Source organism: Bufo bufo, chromosome 4 (assembly GCF_905171765.1).
Source record: "Bufo bufo chromosome 4, aBufBuf1.1, whole genome shotgun sequence".
In the NCBI taxonomy this organism is placed as follows: Eukaryota; Metazoa; Chordata; class Amphibia; order Anura; family Bufonidae; genus Bufo; species Bufo bufo.
Genome location: NC_053392.1, coordinates 362462806 through 362479047, shown reverse-complemented (window position 1 = coordinate 362479047; position 16242 = coordinate 362462806).

The window sequence follows — 16242 nt, the reverse complement described above, 5'->3', positions numbered from 1 at the left end:
GCTGAACTGTCTGCAAAAAAATGGATCAGCATTTTTGCGCATAGCATACAGCCATCTGAATGAGCCCTAAAACAGGCGTAGAAAATAGTAGGGGAAATGTCGTTATGGCAAAGTATCTTACAGTTAAAGGGGTTGGCCACTTTCTGGTTACTGTTGACTAGTGTTGAGCAAATCAAAGTTAACGAAGTCGAATTCCATCCGAATTTCAGGAAAAGATTTATTTTGTAACCCTAGGTCGAAACGTCGCTATTTATGTTGCCTAACTACTAAATAAAGCACATTGCCCTGGATGCATACCAGGTGACTTGAATATCGAATATGGATTTATCCCACTAAGGGGCTTGGAGTGTTGCTTATCTTTCTTTTGTTTCCACTTTATTTGTCAGTTGCCAGGACTAAGGGATGAATGATGTCATTCCACTCCTTCACATCTTGGAGGGCACCCTGATAAATCTGACTGACATGGGGACACAAGACGTGGCGCCTACATCTCATGGCCACCTGAGCCCTGTGGAGGCTGAACTGGCAAAAGAGGAGGATGATGACAAGGAAAAGGACATAAACGCCCAGGAATTCTATGCAGAACTAGGTGGTTTATCTGCCCAAGCGACAGGAGAGGAGCATGAGGAGCTAGAAGGTGATGATGAAGACGGCACAGATGATCCCGACAGACTGTAGAAGTATGCAGTGGAGATGGAGGCAGGGAGTCACTTGCGCAAATGGGCAGATGCATGCTAAGTTGCTTGAGTAGTGACAGAGGGGTGACTACTGCCTCTCCCCAATGTTAGACCCTTGCTACCAGTCCAAAATAGGGGCCTTTTTTACATGTTTTGAGAGGGATGAAAAACTCAACTACTATTGAGACATCCTTTGTAGTTGGTTGGTTGCTGCCTATGTGCGCCATCGCCCATCCTCACAAAAGTCTAACCGGAGGGACCTTCTGAAGTCGTGCTCCACTGCCATGACTGCTGGAGGGGGTTGGCAGGAGCAGCATCAGCTCCATCAACAGCAACTTAAGTCTTGAGTCTCTGATGAGCAGTTTTCTTTAGCAGCTGACTGAAGAAACCACCCAGCAGCAGCAGGACATGGAGCAGATCCTGAACTAGCAGGTGGTGGCATACTTGGACTGCACTCTGTCACCCCAGACCCAAGATCTCCCTGGACTTTGAACAGCCAAACTTTAATTGTGGCTGCAACTGGCAGAGTTTGCCCTGGGCAAGCTTTCCTGCCCGCCAGTAGTGTGGCATCAGAGTGGGTGTTTAGTGCAGGGGGGGTGGCATAATACCCTTAAGAGAACTCGCCTTTCAACACAAAAGAGAGACTAACCTTTATAAACAGTCAAGGGCATGGATCAAAACAGGATTTCCAGACATTGGTGCCTGATGCAACAGACTAGATAATTCTGGCAGTAATGATCTGACTGCAGTGTGCTGCCACACCAGAACATTGTGACAAATGGCCTATTACTTCTAGCCACATGCTGCTGCCACTATTCTGATGCTGCCACCCGCTTGATGCCACACGCCTGCTGTCTCTACTGCCATCTGCTTCTACTGTGGGTCTGTCAACCATCTTGTGTTGTTAATGCTAACTGCCTTCCCACTCCCCACTCTGTGCCAGGGTCGCTATTGTGACTCTTTATGCTGTTGCCACCCTCACAACTCTGTTCCGGTGCAACTATTGTGACTCTTGATGCTGTTGACACCCTCATCCTTCAGTTCTGGGGCCACTATGTAACTGTTCGTGCTGTTGCCACCCTCACCATTTAGTTCTGGGGCCACTATTGTGACTCTTCATGCTGTTGCTATTCTCACCACTCTTTTCCGGGCCCCTATTGTGACTCTTCATGCTGTTGCCACCCTCACCACTCTGTTTATGGGCCACCTATTGCATACCCACCATTTCTGTTACAGGGACACTAGTGACCCTGTTGGCCATGTTGACATCATTGTTTATTTTTCTGATCTGTCAGAAGAACAGAAAAATACCAAAAAAACAGTCCTGTCATTTGAGCTCCATAAGGCATACTATTGGTATGGGTTGTAGCAGCACTTACCGGGTCGGTAACTATAGCCTATTATGTGGTGGTGCCAGTGTTTATGGGTATCCAGTCCTGAGTACCCCTGTTAAGTAAGTAGTAGAAAGGAACCACAGGACCTCACAGGTCTCCAAAAAATCCTCTTATTTATTCACCAACTGTGCGAAGTTTCGACCTTACATGGTCTTTTTCAAGCATGCTTGAAAAAGATCATGTAAGGTCGAAACGTCACACAGTTGGGGAATAAACAAGAGGATTTCTTGGAGACCTGTGAGTGCTGCAGTTCCTTTCTACTACGTCCATAAGGCCTCACATCACATGTCGGTTTTTTGCATCAGGACTTGATCTTGATTTGGAAGCCAAAAGCAGTAGTAGGTCCAAAACACAAAAGCTATGCAAATATTTCCATCTCATGTTATCTCTGTTTTGGACCCACTCCTGTTTTTGCCTTACCAATACTGATCAAATACTGATGCAAAAAACTGACTATGTGATAGAGGCCATTAAAGTTCTGCATGCAGAACTTCTTTTTCATCTGAATAACACAGATTTCAGACGCAAATGGCCAAAACTCATGCAAACTGAGCATGAGGCCTCTATCACACCAAGCACAGTCATTATTTTACATCCAGATTTGATTGGAATTGGTACAGAAGACATGCAAATATTTCCATCACATTTTATCTGGTGTTTTGGACCCACTCCTAGTTCTGCCTTACAAATACTGATCAAATGCTAAACAAATACTGACCGTTTGAAGGCGGATGCTCAAAATACAGATCCCTTTCTTTTAAGGGATCAGAAAAAGGAAAAATAAACAGCGATGTGAACACAGCCTTACTGCTGAAACCCTCCCCACTGTCATGGGCCACTACTTGAATCTTGGCCACTGTATGGTTAAGTACACGATGATTTATTAGACCTGATGGTAACATTGACCTGTAAGGCTGAGTTCACACTTCAGTTATTTGGTCAGTTATTTCCATCACTTATTGCGAGCCAAATTCAGGAGCCAAGCCAACTATCAGATTATGTATGAATAGATCTGCACCTGTTCTTTAGTTTTCACCTGCAGCTGATTTGGGCTGACAATAACTGATGAGAATAACTGACCAAATAAATTGAAGTGTGAACTAAGGCTACTTTCACACCTGCGTTTAGGTTGCGGATCCGTCTGGTATTTGCACAGACGGATCCGCACCTATAATGCAAACGCTTAGATCCTTCGAGAACGGATCCGTTTTGCATTACCATGAACAAAAAAAAAATTTTTTTTATTTTTTTTTATTTTTTTTTTGTTCATGATAATGCAAACGGGATCCGTTTTGACTTTACATTGAAAGTCAATGGGGGACGGATCCGTTTTGAAAAATTGCACCATATTGTGTCAACTTCAAACGGATCCGTCCCCATTGACTTACATTGTAAGTCTGGATGGATCCGTTTGCCTCCGCACGGCCAGGCCAACACCCGAACGCTGCAAGCTGCGTTCAGGGATCCGCCTGCTTGAGCGGAGGACAAACGGTGCCAAACTGAGTGCATTCTGAGCGGATCCGCATCCACTCAGAATGCTTTAGCGATGGACGGATCCTTTCGGGGGCCGCTTGTGAGAGCCTTCAAACGGAACTCACAAGCGGAGCCCCGAACGCTAGTGTGAAAGTACCTTAAAGCCTAAAGTGACGCACAGTCATTCTATAGCTAAACATACGGGATTCAAAAGCATGTGTTTCCACTAACACAAAAGTACTAGGGCCTAGCACATGAATAGTTTTGCCAGGATTGCTCCTTTATGTTGCATAAAATACTCCTAAAAATACTACAACCCTGCAGTTCACTCCTGACAGCTACATATAGTTCCAACCATAATGTTGCCAGCCACAGTGCCCACCAAAATGATACCAGCCACAATGTGCCCCCCCATAACAGTGCCATCCATACAATGTACCATTAGTATTTATGTATTTGTCCCTACAGACAGTCATCGCAGACGCAGTCATCACAGACACAGTCACTCTTGTCTCTACCAAAAAGATAACACATATGAAAAGACAAAAAGAAGCTGCTTAGATCTACTATAATGGAGAGTGCATGGAAGGTGACAGCTGATGACAGCACTCATTCATGCATCAGAAAGGATGAATTGCATTGTGGACCATATATGCCCTCGAGTCCAGTTTGGGGCATCCCTCCTTCAAATGTTCAATCCCTGGTTATCAATTTTATTTTTTTACCCATTGCAAAAATCAATAAGAACTCCTCGAAATAAAATGTGTTGCTCTGTGCTGCTCACTCATCTCAACTAAAGTATGGACAATTATGAATGGTAGCCATTTGTGGAAAACATCACCTGTTGCCAGTCATTGCATGTAAGCAAGGTCTCTGCTTTTAAGATGGATCAAACACAATCCAGTCATAGGAGCTGTCCATAAAAGGGTTTCTTGAGGGTTATGAAATCACATTTCGCTTCATGTTCTCAGTTAAATTCTCTTGAATAAGAAACTCTGAGAACAGTGATGTGAACATGTCTTGGAGGATTGCCAAGCAGGCTGCACAGACTTTTCACAGGACCTCTTGATGCACTGCTAACCCACAGCTAGCTTCAATTGTCTGCTTGTGTTTCACTGCCTTCAAGGGTTTTCTGCCTCCCACCCTAAAAGGCCACCTCAGTGTCCCAGGGCAGTCTGCACAAGAGCAGAGTTTTGACCATTGCCAAACCATCTTCCTACTGGAGAGATACAGGGGAGAACTGATGTACACTTAAGGAGATCACACTCTCTATGGGATGAATTCATTCACAAACAGTGTTACAGTAGGTGTAAGAGTATATTCTCTACTTTTCTAATGCCCGTTGCAAAGATTCATGAGTATAAAATATATGTGACATATCTAAGCAATAACAACTTTCGAGTCATACTGGAGATCTGCCATTTCCCAGTGCAAACACTTAGGGGAGAATTATCATGAGATAGAATATTTGAAGTGAGTATTGCAGGTGTCTCTGTTGGGTGTACTTTGTGCCAAATTTATGAAATGTTGCACATTGTTAAATGTGGTGCATTCTTTAACACTTCTGTCTAGAATGTAACTTTAGTTTTACTAATTCACTCCTTGTACTAGAGTAAGTTTGCCCTTTTTTGTGACTTTTTTAAAAAGTCTCAGTAATAATCAGGAATGAAACTTGTAAACATAGAGTAACCCAACCATTTCCCACCCATTTTTGAAACTGAAGTGAGTGGTATAAAAACGCAAAAAGTAGCAAAATATTTTGCACAATTTTTGTGAAAACTTCCAGGGAGTGTCTGTAGCATTGGGTCTCTGCCTCTCCTTTCCCCTCCTAGTTCAAACATCACAGATCCACACCAGCTTTAAGTCCTGGTGGAAAAATCCAGCCCTACGACACAGCATCATTGCTGACATCATATCTACAGGGCAGGGTCCTGGAGAATGAGGAGAACACTGCCCTCAGAGGCAAGGTTATTAATAATATTGTGTCAACAGGGCAGAGCCTTACAAGCCTTGTCATGTCTTAGATATCAATGTGATGTCATCAGGATAGAAAACCAACACAGTGGAAAAAAGGTCACGTGACCGAGATGGCGTGCAGGAAAATGGGGCATTACCCATAAAAAAAATCACTATTAATAAGTGATAACATGTGTTGGTCCCTGTCAGTTGACGCTGAAAATTGCAAAACTGGAATACCCCTTGAAGTACATTGTGAACTTTACAAATCCCATTGTAAAGTTTTACACTACTTGTGTTTTTGCAAGAAACAATGGTTTAAGAACTATAACTGGAAATTCTGCATAGTGGACATGGAATTTATATAAATGTCCAAAGCATCATGCATGCGGGTTCCTCATTTTCCGCTCAATTTTTATTTCATTACTTGGCATGCTATTGTGTCATAATGAGAAGCTTGTATTTGCATTTTGTGATAATTTATCCTTTTTGTAAGGATGTGATAGATATGGAAAAGCACTCTTTTCTTGGTAAGTAATTAGCTGATAAGAAATTAAAGTTTGCAATCTCTTCTTTCTTTCAGCAGACATTGTTTTGGGGGTAGATGTATATGAACTTCCATACATTTAAATAGTCCTGTTTTTAAGCTATACTCATGTTATATTTCACGAAGATTCTAATAGGAACCACCTTCAATAAAAATTTGCTTTCTTACAAATTTTTTTTGCAATTTAGTATAAAGGTCCTTTTAACATGCGCCAAGGATTGGGCCAATTACGGCATAAGCATTCATACAAATGGCCATTCCCAATAATTGCCCCATGTTAATGTGCCATCCGATCTCTCCATGAATGAGCAAATGCTTGTTCATTGGATGACTACATCTTTTTGCAGCACATAAAATCATCGTTGGCGTGCAGCACATCAACCTGTGTAAAACAGAAAACAATGAATCGGTATGATAATGAACGATTGCAGTAGCAATTCGTCCTGATACAGATGAGAGGATTGCTTCATGTAAATGCAACTATCGCCACTTTGCCCAATCAAGCAATTATCGGGAATGTTTAGTTTATTCCCGATAATGTAAAATAATCTTAATCGGTTGTTATGTCTCTGAATGAGTATAAAGATTGGAGCTTCAGAGAGATAGCGTTGACCAATCACATTTCATTTCACACAGACATGCGTGTGAGGTCACATGACAGCTAATAAGTTATTTGCTTCTGAGAGAGAGAACTGTTAAATTGTTTAATTGAACCCCTTCCTGCCTTTTCTGACACCCTTTCTGTCTGTGCTCTGTTGTGGGGTGATTTTATTGATACCATTATGGGGTATGCATCGAGCAATAATTTTGATTAATACAATACACAGATGAAATTAAGAAGGATTACAATATGAGCTATTTGAGTCCTAAGGGCAATCTTTTGCTGAACCCTAAGCACATAAGCACATTGTACGCCCCACTCGCTTGCCCACATTATTTGTCTGTATTACGAGCAACTGAGATTTTTGTTGTCTCTTCTAGCATTGTTTGTGCAGTTGATACACAACTACCTTGCACATGAGTCTGAGTTCAGTTATCCTCCAGCTTGGTCTGGTTAATTTAGGTTGGCGCTATTGACTGCCTAAGCTTTCCCGATTCTGTAGCTTATTCTTGTCTTTTGTGCTGTATCATTATATGCTGGGACCTGTGGTCTTCCATTATTGTCAGTATTGAAGTTTGTCTGTTTGCTGAGTTGGTTTTTGATTCATCTTGATGGTTTGCCAGGTTGTATTTCAGAGCAGGGTATCTTTATTTCTCATCACTATCATTCATCAACTCTTATCCTGCCATTACCATATCCCACCTGCTCCACTGCCGGACTCCTATCTCCTTCATTCATGGCCATCATGATTTGACTCTGGTCATCTATTTGTAGGTTTATTTCAGTACCTTGTTGTCTGCCAGTTTTGATAAGTGGTTCATATATACTCCATGCAACCATTTGGTTTAATTGTAGAGATGAGCGGACTATTCAAGATTAGTTTCTGGTCCAGTTCGCAGAATTTTGGTAAAAGTTTGGTTCAGACCAGAATCGGTTCAGGTGTAACCGAAATTGTTCCATTTGTCCTGAAAGTTGGTATATAACCCCCTCTAGCCTCTTGAACTCAGAATTTTTAGGAAAACTTGATATCTCTTTTCATTTTTTTATTTTATGAATGAATAAATGCTTTGCGTTAATGGTGTGGCAGTAGGCGATAAGCAGCGAGAAGCAGCAGCTGAGGCATCAGCGGCTGAAGCAGCAGCCAGTGGTACATGCAGCATGATGGAGACAGCAGCAGCCATACAGAAGATGATGGTTGGCAGGCCGCAGCAGTTGCATGATGGCAGTGGTGGCATGATGGAGGCGGCAGTAGCAGCCATACAGAATGTGATGATAGGCAGGTCGCAGTAGAAGTATGATGGAGGCGGCAGCAGCACAGAACATGATGATAGGAAGGTCGCAGCAATGGCATGATGGAGGAGGTAGCAGCAACCGTACAGAATGTGATGGCTGGCAGGTTGTAACAGTGGCATGATGGTCGTGGCAGCAGCAGCCGTACAGAACGTGATAGTAGGCAGGTCGCAGCAGTGGCATGATGGCGATGGTGGCATGATGGAGGCGGGAGCAACAGCCGTACAGAACATGATGGTAGGTAGGTTGCAGCAGTGGCATGATGGAGATGGCAGCAGCAGCCACACAGAACGTGATGGTAGGCAGGTTTCAGCAATGGCATCATGGAGGCAGCAGCAGCCGTACAGGACTTGATAGTAGGCAGGTAGCAGAAGTGGCTTAAGAGCAGAGGTGGCATGATGGAGGCAGGCAGGCAGCAATAGTGGCAAGATGGGGCATCTCCAGCAAGGCCAGATCTATTCATGAGCCTAAGCTGGAGGAGTGTGAAAATCCTCCCGAATCTAGGCTTGGTTCATTTGGACAAAAGTGATGTATTAGACACTAGCGGAGGACAATTCACAAAACCCCCCATGGTACTGAAAACCCTTTCTAAGATGACACTTGAGGCTGGGCAAGAAAGAAGAAATGGAGCGTGCTGTGCCAGTTCGGACCACTGTTCCAGTCTTCCTACCCAGAAATCTATGGGTTCAGGGAACAAGGTATGCACCAGAGACTAGCCAGAGTTAAGGTAGGCCTGAACCTGGGCATTGAAGTGGGAGCTGTTGGCTTGCAGACTAGCCTCAGCCTGGCGCTGCATGTCGAAAAACTGCTCCATCATGTTGAGGAGACTGAAATGGCTGCTGCTCCGGCTTCTGCTGCATGTGGCGGCAGGAAGGGGGGTGACTATGTGACATTGCGTAAGCAAGCAAGTCTCGTCATTCTGGCCAGCGTGCCAGAGAAGCCAGTTCTTTCCACTAAGATGACTGGCTGTCATGGCCGGTGTCACCATCACTATCATCATCATCATCATCCTATATCTCTTCCAACTCTGAATCCTCTTCCTCTTCCTCCTCAAGTGGCCCTACCTCCTCCTCCCTCATGTGAGTTTCCCACTGTGGGTCCCTAACAGCTACAGGGTGGACAGCAAGATGTTTTAGCTGTTCTTCTTCCTCCTCCTTTATCGATACCTGTTGAATGAGCATCAGCGTCTCTTCAAAAATACATAAGAGGGACAACTGCAGCATGAACGGCATGAGCTGCCACTGCCCGGTCTGGAAACAACACATGTTCGTTCCTTGCTGGGATGGTCTGGTGCATGAACAAATCATTCACGGCTTTCCACTGCTCGTACAGACGCTCAAGCATGTGCAATGTTGAATTCCAGTGCATTGAAAAGTTGCAATTTAAATGTGAGAATGGCTGAAAAGAGGGACAGTCTCCTGAACATTGCCAGCACCTTTCACAAGTCAGTGAATTTTTTTCAAAAGGCCATGCAGAGAGCATGTGTTATTTCCCCCAGGTTCAGGGCGGCCAGGATGTTGCACCCATTGTCGCTGACCACTTTGCCCAGTTGGAGTTGGGGGGGGGGGGACAGCCAGCGGGATGTTTGCTGCATGATGTATTTTAGCAGCAACTATTCAGTGGTGTGACTACTGTCATCCAAGCCGATCAGCTCCAAAACAGTGTGGCAATGCTTGACTTGACACAACTGATAGGAAGGAGGGGTAGTGCGAATGACGTTGTTCCCTGCTGCTGTTGTGGATGGGACTGTGTCCAGGGAGGAGGAGAGCTGGAGGAGGCAGATAAGTGCCTGCTGTGGGAACCAGCCCCATGATATGGTGGGAGGGGGTCAAAAGGACCTGGCCATGTTGCTTGGGTGCTGCCTCTCCACTGCCGCAAAAAACATTGACCCAGTGAGCAGTGAAAGACATGTACTGTCCCTGTCTATAAAAGCTGCTCCGGGTGTCCACTGTGGAGTGCAGCTTGCCGCACAGCGAGAATTGCAAGGAGTGGCCAGCATTCTCCACCACATGAGAGTACAAGGCACTACTACAATGGTAATACAACAACTCCACCTTCAGCAACAATTGTCATTGGATTCCTTACCCCCCCTGCCACTTTTATCATGGTGGGCTCCACGGACCATAATGCCTTTAGAGGCATTGCGTTATTCATTCCATCATAATAGAAGTCTATGCGCTGCAAAAGGGATCTGTCCCGTTTCCGTTATGCAGGAGAGGACTCCCCAGCATGACGGAAACGGGACGGATCCGTTTTGCAGCCCATAGACTTCTATTATGACGGAATGAATAATGGAATGCCTCTAAAGGCATTCGGTTATGCATTCTGTCATGGAATTGTGTTATGGTCCGTGATAACGGAATCCATAACACTATTCACCTTTTACCACTAAACAAAGTGTGAACGAATTTCAAAATATGAAATTCGCTCATCTCTAACTGTTATATTTCTTTTTTGGGGGTGTAGTAATAGGAAAAAGAATACGTCTTAAATGCCGTTCTGCAGTGAATTGTGATTATTTTTTTGGCAGGGTGTAGAAATAGGAAAAAAAAGGAAAAAATATGTCATAATTGGCGTTCAGCGGTAAAGTTACATTGTACTACATCCATTTACGTGGTATATAAAAAAGAAATATATGTACAGTCCCATTAGCCATTCCTCGGTGAATTGTGATTGCTTTATTTCTTTTTTTGGGGTGCAAAAATAGGAAAAAGAATATGTTTTAATTACCGTTCTGCGGTGAAGTTATTTTGTACTACAGTCATTTACTGGGTGTATTGAAGGGAAATAAACCTACTTTCTATAATCTGTTCTGCTGTGAATTGTAATTGTTATTTTTTTTTGGGGGGGGGGGGGTTAATTAATCAGAAAATAAAAAATATATTTCTTAATTACCATTCAGCGGTTAAGTTACATTGTACTACAGCCATTTGCGTCGTATACTAAAAGGAAATATACATACGTCCCATTAGCCGTTCTCCGGTGAATTGTGATTGTTATATTTATTTTTTGGGGGTGTAGTAATAGGAAAAAGAATACGTCTTAATTGCTGTTCTGTGGTGAATAGTGATTATTTTTTTTGAGGGGGGGAGTTTATTAATCAGAAAAAAATATATATGTCTTAATTGCCGTTCCGCGGTGAAGTAACATTGTACTGCAGTCTTTTTTGGGGGATATAATTTAAATTTTCATTTAATTCTTTTATTATACAGTATGTCAGACAGATGACAGGCCCTTCAAAGAGAAAGCAGGCAGCAAAAAAAGGGGGGGGGGGGGCAGCAGGAATCCCAGTGAGAGGCCTGAGCTCCTGGTGTCATCTAGCGGTCGTGTCTTGACCAGCAACCAAGCGGTGCTTGAATGGTTGACTCGGTCTTTGACTTTGTCACAAGTGACATCAGACACCCCCAGACAAGAGTCGGTGGGCTCCTCTGACTCAACGCTTAGTTAGCATGACCCGGGAGCAGGCCCTGTGCCCCAAGCTGTCCTGAACCTTCCTCTTTCATTTTCAGTTCCCTCAGTGCGAGAAGGCTCGGCTCCACTTTTCAGCGAGGACGAACTACTAGAGGACAGTCAGCAGCTACTGCCCAGCCAAGATCTGGAGGAGACATCTGCCGCTTCCTCCAGTAGGTGGCAAGTAGTGACGAGGAGAGTCGTGTGGGAGCAGATATTGTGAACGGTCAGGCTACTGGCCCTGAGACCGTTGAGAGGGACATCAGTGCCGTGCAGACCGTAGCGGATGTAGATGATGTAGCTGATCGCACTTGGGAGCTGGGTGAAGAAGGCGCTTCATCATTATCATCAGTAGAAGAGGGTGGCAGCTTGCACGTGAGGCAGCGGCTGAGCCAGCAGAATGGTAAGCGTGGCTGTGAGTCAGCAGGGTGGCAGCAGTGGGAAGTCCGGGGCCAAACATGCCCGGGGTAGACCACCCACTTCGCAGGAGCCTACCAGCCCGGAAAGTAGCGGTGCAGGTGTTCACGGAGGCAGCAGTAGCAGGCAGTCAGCGCGGAGTGTTGGGGGGAAAATGGATGAAATAATATGTAGTAACTCAGGGGCTCACTTTCTCAGATGTGTATATACATATGGGTGCTCTGCCTATGGCACACCCACTGCCGTGTATAAAAATACCAGTTAGAAAATTGAACCAATTGCAGGCACTATATAGCTTGGAGATGCATGGACAATTCAGACCATTAGATGTATATATAGCATGATTTATAAAAGATCATGATCTTTAATAGATCATGTTATATATACTTCTAATGGTCTGATTTGTCCATGCATCTCCAAGCTATATAGTGTCTGCCATTGGTTCAATTTTCTAGTTGGGGGGGAAATGCCATACTCGGCGGTGTGGCAATTTGTTTTGTTATGCCACCGGAGGAGGTGAACATGGCCATTTGCAAAATTTGCAGGCAGAAGGTGAAGCGTGGCCAGGACACCAGGGCCCTGCGTCAACACATACAGCATCACCATAAAGTTGCCTGGAATAACCGTGGCTCTGATGTGGTGGTCCAGCTTGCCGCAGAAACAGCTTCATCACCCAGTGGTGGACTCGGCACCTTTCAGAGAACTGATGGCTTTTGCCTAGCCAAGGTGGAGAGTCTCAAGCCGTCATTTCTTTGCAAAAAAGGCAGTACCAACCCTGCACACATATGTAGAACAGAAGGTGGGCCAGTCCTTGAGCCTGTCGGTGTCTGGCAAAGTGCGCGGCAGCGCCGATGTGCGGAGCTGTAACTACGGTCAAGGACAATATATGTCCTTTACGGCGCAATGGGTAAATGTGGTTCCTGCCCAGCCACACCAGCAACTTGGCCAGTTGACGCCGTTCACAGTGCTCCTCCAGCATACATGTGCAGGGCACAGCGGTGTCACGCTGTTATGCACCTAGTTTGCCTGGGCGAACAGAGTCACACAGGGAAGGAACTGCTCCGCGTCCTTCATCAAGAAATCTAATCCTGGCTTTCTCCTCGACAACTCAAAATCAGAACCATGGTGACCGACAATGGGAAGAACATGGTGTCAGCGCTGCGTCAAGGAGGGCTGAGCCATGCGCTCTGCATGGCAAACATGTTCAATATGGTTGTAAAGCAGTTCCTGAAAACTTCTCTCCATCTGCAAGACATCCTGAAAATGGCCAGGAAACTTTGCATGCACTTCAGCCACTCGTACACCGCAAAGCACACCCTCCTTGAGCTGCAGCGGCAGAACAGCATCTCCCAACATAGGCTGATATGCGACATTTCCACCCGTTGGAATTCCACCCTCCATATGTTGGAACTATTATATGAACAGAGAAAGGCCATAAACGATTTCTTGATGATACAGGCGGACAGAAGCACATCCCTTTTGTGTAACTTCGATGTTAACCAGTGGCAGCTCATGCGTGACACCTGCCGTTTGCTTGGGCCCTTTAAGGCGGCCACTTTATTTGTCAGTCGCCAGGACTACGGGATGAACAACGTCATTCCACTGATTCATGTCCTGGAGCACATGCTGCTAAATCTGGCTGGCCAGGGTACAGGAGACGTGGCGACTACATGTCATGGCCACATGAACCCTGTGGGGGCTGAACTAGAAGAGGAGTAGGAGGAGGACATTCGAGCACAAGCATTGCGTAGAGAAATGGCTGTTTTTTCTACACAGGTGACAGGAGAGGAGGAGCAGGAGCAGCCAGAGGAGCTACAGGACAATGAGGAAGACGAGGCAGATGACCCAGCCACACCGTGGCAGTATGCAGTGGAGATAGAGGCAAGGAGTCCTTCCTAGTCACTTGCACAAATGGCCCAATGCATGCTCAGTTGCTTGCGCAGTGACAGCCGAATTCGGAGAGGGATGACTACTGGCTCTCCACCATGTTAGACCCTCGCTACCGGTCCTAAATATGGGCCTTTTTTACACCCGTTGAGAGGAAGGAAAAACTGAACTACTATCGAGACATTCTATGTAGTCAGTTGTCCGCTGCCTATGTGCGCCATCGCCCATCCTCACGCAGGTCTGAAGGTGCCCCCATTCCACTGCCATGGCTGCTGGGGGTTTGGGAGGGGGCAGGAGCAGTACCAGCTCCATCAGCAGCAACTTAAGTCTAGAGTCGCTGATGAGCAGTTTTCTTCACCGGCCTACTGAAGAAACTATTCACCAGCAGCAGCAGCTAGACATCAAGCAGAACCTGAACCAGCAGGTTGTGGCATACTTTTAGTGCACCCTGCCATCCCACATCAAAGATCCCCTGGACTACTGGGCAGCCAAACTCGATTTGTGGCTGCAACTGGCCAAGTTTGCTCTGGACAAGCTTTCCTGCCCGGCCAGCAGTGTGGCATCAGAGCGGGTGTTTAGTGCGACGGGGGCTAAGGAGAACTCGTGGAGAAACCTTTGTGAAGATGAATCAGGCGTGGATAGACATGATTTTCAAACATCAGACTAGATCATCCATGGTGCCACACCGAAACTTTGACAAAAGAGGCATGTTTCTTCTGGCTACCTGCTTCAGCTACTATTCTGATACTGCCACCCGCCTGATGCCACACCTGCTGCCAGGTGCTCCTACAGCCACCTACCATCTTCAGCTGGTACTGGTATTGCCCCCCACCTCCCCACTATGTCACTGTGCCACTCTGTGGTCTCTTCATGTTGCTGACACCTCATTGCTATGTCACTGGCCCACTCTGTGGTCTCCTCATGCTGTTGCCACCTCACCACTCTGTGGTCTCCTCATGCTGCTGCCAGCTCACCACTATGATACTAGGCGATACTAGGCCACTCTGTGGTCTCCTCATGCTGCTGCCACCTCAACACTATGTCACTGGGCCACTCTGGGGTCTCCTCATGCTGCTGTCACCTCACCACTCTGTGGTCTCCTCATGCTGCTGCCACATCACCACTCTGTGGTCTCCTCATAATGCTGCCACCTCACCACTATGTCACTGAGCCACTCTGTGGTCTCCTCATGCTGCTGCCACCTCACCACTCTGTGGTCTCCTCATGCTGCTGTCACATCACCATTCTGTGGTCTCCTCATGCTGCTGCCACCTCAACACTATGTCACTGGGCCACTCTTGGGCCTCCTCATGCTGCTGCCGCCCCACCACTCTGTGGTCTCCTCATGCTGCTGCCACATCACCACTCTGTGGTCTCATCATTCTGCTGCCAGCTCACCACTATGTCACTGGGCCACTTTGTGGTCTCCACATGCTGCTGACGTCTCACCACTATGTCACTGGGCCTCAAAATAAATATCAGAATTTACGACCTCGGTTATATAAAAGTGATTAACTAGCCTGCATGAACAGTTGTTTAGACATATTTTATTATTTGAAGCTCATTAAAATTTTGATAGTTCGTTCTATCAGGCTAAAGCATTGATCGTTATGGTGGTATCAGAAAAGAGCAAATATGACTGAAGCCACCTCTCACAATGCCATTAACAAGTCCACATGTGCAGTGCATCATGAAAACATGGGTGGCAACGTCCCCTTAATTCAACACAGCGGCTCATACCATTGGCACATGGGTAGCAGATCCCCTTTGTTAGGCACAGGGATTTACTTAGAATTGTGAGAAGTCTAGATACATGATTTGCCACACTGTGGCAGACTGGGGGTCCCCTCAATACATCAAATTTCTAAGGGATAATCCCATTAGAATGTAGCGTGCATGCGCCTAACTAGAAAGATACTAATAGGCAAATAACTGGCACTGCTAATAATCTTATGTAGGCTTTAAAGATTGTGGCTACTGTAGCCACAATCTTTAAAGCCTAGATGAGATTATTAGCACTGCACATGTGGGCTTGTTACTGGCATTGTGAGAGGTGGCATTAGTCATATTTGCTCTTTTCTGACGCCACCATAACTATCAATGCTTTAGCCTGATAGGACGAACTATCACAATTTTAACGAGCTTCAAATAATAAAATATATCTTAACGACTTTTCGCTCAGGCTAGTTAATCTCTGTCCTCAGGATAGTTCAATATCAGATCTGCTGGCACTCCCGTTGATCAGTTGCTTGAAGAGAACGCAGTGCTCATACTCTGTTTACCTGCTTGCCATCGACATTGCAATGTCAAGGAGGTGTCATTACAACTTTTACAACTGTCCCCATTCACTTCAATGGGGCGGCTCCGTCATATTCTCTTCAAACAGCTGATTGGGGGGGGGGGGGGGGCCTGTAGTTGGACTCTCCCAATCTGATATGGATGACCTATCCTGGTTAGGTCATCAAAATTACAAAAGCGGACAATGCCTTTAACAAGCTTTGTGCACTATTGCAAATAAGGCTGAGGGAGGAATGCTCCTATTGCAGTCAG